The 6083-nt window shown below is 45.0% G+C and overlaps 1 long non-coding RNA gene across 2 annotated transcripts in view; it reads right to left on the bottom strand.

Annotated features, from left to right (window-relative positions):
- LOC109309775 overlaps positions 1–5438 on the bottom strand; it is an 89576-nt gene extending 84138 nt beyond the window's left edge. For both annotated transcript variants that reach the window (XR_002101038.1, XR_002101037.1), the window contains exons 1-2: positions 4324–5438; positions 827–978 (exon numbers count right to left, since the gene is read on the bottom strand). This is a non-coding gene — a long non-coding RNA (uncharacterized LOC109309775). The remainder of the gene's footprint in view (positions 1–826; positions 979–4323) is intronic.
- Between the last annotated feature and the right edge of the window lie 645 nt (positions 5439–6083).

Below are 6083 nucleotides of genomic sequence, written 5' to 3'. Positions count from 1 at the left end.
CTTCCGACCCTACTTCTCTGATTCTATGATTCTCCAATACATGTTTGAAGGCCCTGATCATTGGACTATGGCTGCTTTGTGCATGCTGTGTCTCTTGCTCGCTCTCTCTAGTTACAAGACTAGAACTTTCATCTTAATAGAAATTTAGCCAAAATTGTATATTTCCATAAAAGTTTTTGATTTCAGTAAAACAGCATTTTCTGATGAAATAGCAGTTAGTCATAAAATGTCCAACCAGCATTCCTCCTATAGCTGTGTAAGTAACCTTGTCTCGGCTCTGATTCATACATCATAAGAATTGGTAACTAAAGTTCTAGTTGCAAAATATTTCTATTGGTAATGATGAATGAGTCAATAAATTTGCCTTGACTGGGACACTGAAAATTACTCTAATGTATAATTCCACAATTTGCCTTATAGATAACCCAGAAAAGGTGAAGAATTGACTAGTATTTGTATACAAAAAACATTTCTTCCTGTCAACTTGTATGATTCCTGGTATTAGGATTTTTTGAGATACCCAATTCCCTATTAGTTTCTATTTTGGTGTCCAAAACCTGAGCCTTAACATATGTACAAGTTAGCCATCTAGTCAGGTGGGGGATCACAAAACATTCTGACTGCTTAACAATGCTTTGGAAATGTTGCTACAGCTACATAGACTGTAGAGTGTGTGAATACCTCACATACTTCATGTATCATTCCAAATTGAATGACAGATACCAAAGATATAATACAGCAAGACTTTTCCAACATTGTACTAAAGCAGAAAAGTGTCATAAATGAAAGCATGTTCAAGTCAGGCAAAGCTCAAATCCCCTCTTACCTGAAGTAATTGTTATGAAAAAACATTGCCAGTGATCCATGTCACCTTTTCTATTTTTTCCCCTTTTGTTCTCCTTCATGTTTTTCCACCTTTCTGACCTTTTTTGATTCTTCGGCTTTCTAGCTTGCTTCTTGAGTTTCCTCTTTTACAGCCTGTATTAAATAACATATTATTCTCAGTCAGTATTTGCTCTCACCTCCTGCCAAGTCTATCACCCTCCCCAATCATCCTATCTGGAAGAAACTGCCTCTCTCCCGCTCTAATGGTCTTTAGTATCATTAACCAGGCATCATTCATTACTCATATCTAGCCTTATTTTCTGCTTCAGTGTTCTAGTTCTCAATTAATTTAAAAGATTTTTGACAAAGTGGATATTTTAATGTTTATTTTTTTCTGCCCTGGGTAAACAAGTATATCTTTGAATAGAAATCAGAGAAAAACATAGACTTCAAGAGTAAAAACAGAAAAAAATTCTATAATTCAACTAATCCTATTCAGTTATAAAAATGTTATGGAAGCTCAGAAAAATGTGTTCCTTTGGATGCCTGTCTAGACTTTTGCTAAATTGGTTTTTCTTAGCTTTGTGTTGTCAGAACAGTGCAGAATAGGTCCCTGATACATTTTTTTATTTGTTGCATAATTTATGAAAGTATCACCAACTGGTGACACATTAAGATTATCATACAATACTTCCATGGCATAAAAAAGTTGCTGTTTAATGAGAAACTTCTTTGTGGCTGATCTGCCATTTTTATCCAGGGATAAATTGTTTTAATGTCTGGTATGGTACAATTTAGTGTGTGAGCAAGTGCCCATCCCAGGGATGGTCATGATGCCCCCTGGTGCTCACTCAGCCCTTGCCAACCTGGATTCCCTTAAAATCCTCCCCACTTGACTTGCCCACCACACCTTAATGTTACTAATTTCTGATGAAAAGGAGGCTTCCCCAGGGCTCCCCAAGCCTGGTCTTACTCTTAGGAACACAGGTCCTCATGGTCATTGCCTTAAGGGCTAATTTTGTGGGCTCCATCCTCCCCTATACCCACTCCCATGCTTCACAGATGATCTACTAACATACATCCTTCATGGGTTATGGACTTGTACCTTGCATATCCTGGGTTCCAGACCTCTGGGTTCTCTAGCCCTGCTGACACATTGCCCTTTCTATGGGCTCAGGCCATTTGGCCCCACACTCTGGCAGGCCCCAGGCACTACAGCTTCCCTCGATGCACAATAGTCCCCCCTGGGCAATAGACCTTACTGGTTCCCCGCAAGGCACTGGACATTTGCACTATAATCCCTCCTGGTCCCCCCCCCCCCCCAGACACCAGATCACAAGATGTGCTTGCTCTAGTCCCCCCGGGGCACTGGACCTCCCTGGTCCTGTCCCCCCCCCTCCCCGCAAGGTGCTGGATGTTCTCCCCAAGTACCTAGTCTTTCCTGGAATCAAGCTTTCTCTCTCTCGTGCTGGGCCCCAGGCCTTGTCTTCCAAGGCCTGCCTTGCCCCCCTTGGACGCTAATCCAGTTGGGACCTCCATACCTCTCCTTCAGTCCCTTCCACAACCACCAGATCATTCATCAGCAGCCCTCTCGGGTCATGCTCATGTCCACAGTCCTATCTGTTCCAAGATCTGCTTCACCCCTCTTGGGCTCTGGACCCCTGGCCCCTCTACTCCCAGGCCTATCTGTTCCAAGGCCTTGCTACTCCTGAGTTCTGGGCCTCTGCCACACCTGCAAGCTATTCTTCACACAGACCCTCCTCTTAAAGTATCAGGGACTCCAAGTACCCTGGCACAGTATGGCATCTACATATAATGCACAACAAATATAATGTCTGCTTGGGATCATAAATAAGGCACAAAATGAATACATCTTTAGCTAAGCATATATTAAATGCTTGTATTAAACTGTATAGTAAATCAGCAATTCTGCCTATATACCTACAGCAATTCTACCTATCACAGCTAAGGGGTACAGTATAAATATACTGTACACCTTGATATAATTCATCAAAGCCTTTAAGTATATGCTAAATTTTAAGCTACTTATACGCATAAAGCTAAATTTTATCTGGATTAGAGTTGATACACTGAAATTAACATTACTTTATATTCTACCCCTGTAATGGGTTGGGGATTACTCAGCTCAAATTAGTAAACAAACATAAGCATGGTCCACAAAGGGTAAATTCACAGTCCAGGACCTTCTCCCAGAACAAGACTTGAACCTGTCCCTGAGGTGTGGTTTTTCCCAGGACTTTCTTTCTTCAGGTTCATTCTTAGGTCATGATCCACTTCCTGCTCAGTCTCTGGCTGCCCTCCCTCCGGAGGGTTCTATTTTTGTTATTGTGGATCTGTGGCTGGCCTCATTTTGGCCTCTTCCAATTCTGCCTCTGGCTGAAAAATTTGACTCTTCAAGCCTCCCCCTTCCTCTCTCCCTGTTCCTGTTTTCTAGTCTCCCTGGCAGTTGGTTCACCACGCTCATAGTAAGAGAGATACCCAATTGGTAAAAGCTCCTTCACAAGAGCATGGGCACTTGTGAGGTCCTCTTGTATCAAAAACAAAAGCTGCTAATTCTGTATATATTTCTGTAGCAGGAAGCTTAATGGTTGAAAAGTAGCTTGCAGGTGTGCCAGGGAGCAAGTAGAAGTCATATGGCCTATAGGGGCATGGGCTATCAGGGTATAAACCTAGCGCTGGAGCTAGTTAGACAGTCTAGCCCTGAAAGCCATGGAGAAAGGAGCTGCTGGGCAGCAGAGCTCCTGGTTAACACCTGAACTGAGGTAAGCAACACTGGTGGTTTTTGGAAGGGACTAAGGGAAGATAAGAAGGGGCTAGAGGGCTCAGAGAGAGAACAGAGGTCTAGAGATGGAGCAGGGCAAGATGGCCCAAAGAGAAAACAAAGAGCCTGGGGAGAGGTCAGAGGCTAGAGGGCTAGGGAGCAGATAGGGCTAGGATATAAGAAGAAGAGCTGAAGGTCAGGAAGGACCAGAGCCAGAGACTGGCAGGGCTGGTCATCCCATGGGTCTCAACTGGCCTAGGAGCTGGGCGAAGGTCTAAAGATAAGGACCAAAGGCCAGGAGGGCCATACCCAGAGAATAAGAGGGCCAGAGTACCCATGTTCCAGAGAGAAGCCAGATGAACAGAGCCAGAAGCCCACAGCCCCTAGGGGCACTTATAAAATGATCAGGACATGTGACATCTGCAAGGCATGGGGGTGGGTATTGGGGTGGGGAAACTGTTCAAGGACACCCAGGTTGACAAAGGCTGAAGGGGCTCCAAAGGCATCATGGCCACCCCTGGGGATGAACCCTGTTACAAATTCCCTTGCTAGCACTGTACCTCTTGCTGCAGTTCTCGCAGATGCCTATTTTGCAAACCACCTATTTCTATAGGGTCTTCATGGTGGCCTTATGCTTCTCTGCCTCTCTTGTATTGCTAGGACTTTTGACTTTTCAGGCACAGGCCTTTTCCCCAGCCCAAAGCTATTGTGGTCACCTTCTCTTGGCATGCTCTCAGCTTCTCTTCTCACGTTTGGCTCTTTTCAGATTCTGCTGCAATTAGCTGCACGATCTCCTTAATTCTATCAACCTCAGCTGCTAACAGGCATCTCAATTCCTTATTTTTTCCCTCTTTATTTCCTGTCTTTGCTTTCTGTCCTACTTCAGGGAAGCTACTTTGGCCTCAGCTTGCTTGTAGCTTTAGCATTCCACCTCCAGTTCCTACTGCAGGTATGCTGCACCCTCACTTACTACATCAGAAAATAGATAAGACTAGTAGTTCATATTTTAATAGTTCATATAGTAGTACCTCTTGGGCATCAGGGGCTGCACTAGCCTTCACTCCTCTCTTGATACCCTTCACCCCCCAACATACAGCAGACAGCTACTTCTTCCCTTTTAAAAGGGCCCTCTTCTCCATGCTGGATGTCTCTTTAAATTGCTGCAGTTCACTTTAAACTGCTGCCTGCATTCTCCACCATGTGTAACAGGTTGGGGATTACTCAGATCAGTCCTTTATTTTCCTGGGCACTCCTTTCCACAAGCACAAATTCTCAAATCAGTAAAACAAACATAAATATGGTCCATAAAGAGTAAATTCACAGTCCTGGGCCTTCTCACAGACCCTGAGAAGCTAACTCTAGCTCTCTGCTTCTCTCTCAACACCTCAATCTTCCTTCTCTCCCTCTGAGTGAGTTCCCTCATGTGGCACTGCTGCTGCCAACCTTCCAGCCCCTAGGTCTCTTCCCAGACCCTAAGAAAGTACCCTGGCCTTGTGTTTCAGCAGCTAACATGTACAGCACACCACCCCCCAGCTTCTTTCCCTGGGAGCCTTTTAATCCCCCTTGTGTCATATGGGTCAACTAACGCCCAAGAAAAAGCCAACCTGCTCAATGGGTATTTTGCATTGGTTTTTCACCAGCCCCAGGGGACGGCCCTGCTCAGTACAGTACAGGATGGCCAGAGTGAGGGGGAATTGTTACCCTTTATCAGTGTTGACCAAGTGAAGGAACATGCTGAGCGGCTGGACACCTTGAAGTCAGCCAGCCCAGACAGTTTATACCTCAGGGTACTTAAGGAGCCCGCAAGCATCATAGCTCAGCCCCTGGCATGGATCTTCAAGTGCTTGTGGCACTCAGGCGAAGTGCCCAAAGATTGGAAGAAGGTCAATGTGGTGCCTATCTTCAAGAAAGGGAGGAACGTAGATCCGGGAAACTACAAGCCTGTCAGCCTGACTTTATCCCAGGGAAGATCTTGGAAAAAGTTATCAAAGAGACCATTCTTGACAAACTGGGTGAAGGCAACATCCTGAGGGATAGCCAGCATGGATTTATTGTGATCTTGCCTGACCAATCTCATCTCCTTTTATGACTAGGTGACATATCACCTGGACAAGGGAGAAGAGATTGATGTCATATATCTTGACTTCAGAAAAGCTTTTGATCTATTATTCCAAGACCATCTCATAGAAAAACTGGCCAACTGCGGCCTTGGCTACATCACAGTCTGCTGGCTGGGGAATTGGCTCTGAGGTCGGACCCTGAGAGTGGTGGATGACAGAAGTCAATCATTGTGATGTGCCGTAACCAGTGGGGTCCCCCAAGGGTCCGTCCATGGGCCTATTCTTTTCAACATCTTCATTAATGATGTGGACATTGGTGTCAGAAGTGGACTGGCCAAGTTTGCTGATGACACCAAACTTTGGGGTAAAGCATCCACACCAAGGACAGGATAGTGATCTGGGCTGACCTGGACAGG

The sequence above is a fragment of the Crocodylus porosus genome, unplaced genomic scaffold (assembly GCF_001723895.1).
Source record: "Crocodylus porosus isolate Cpor-Errol unplaced genomic scaffold, CroPor_comp1, whole genome shotgun sequence".
Lineage (NCBI taxonomy): Eukaryota > Metazoa > Chordata > Crocodylia > Crocodylidae > Crocodylus > Crocodylus porosus.
This window is presented reverse-complemented; position numbering and strand designations above follow the sequence as displayed.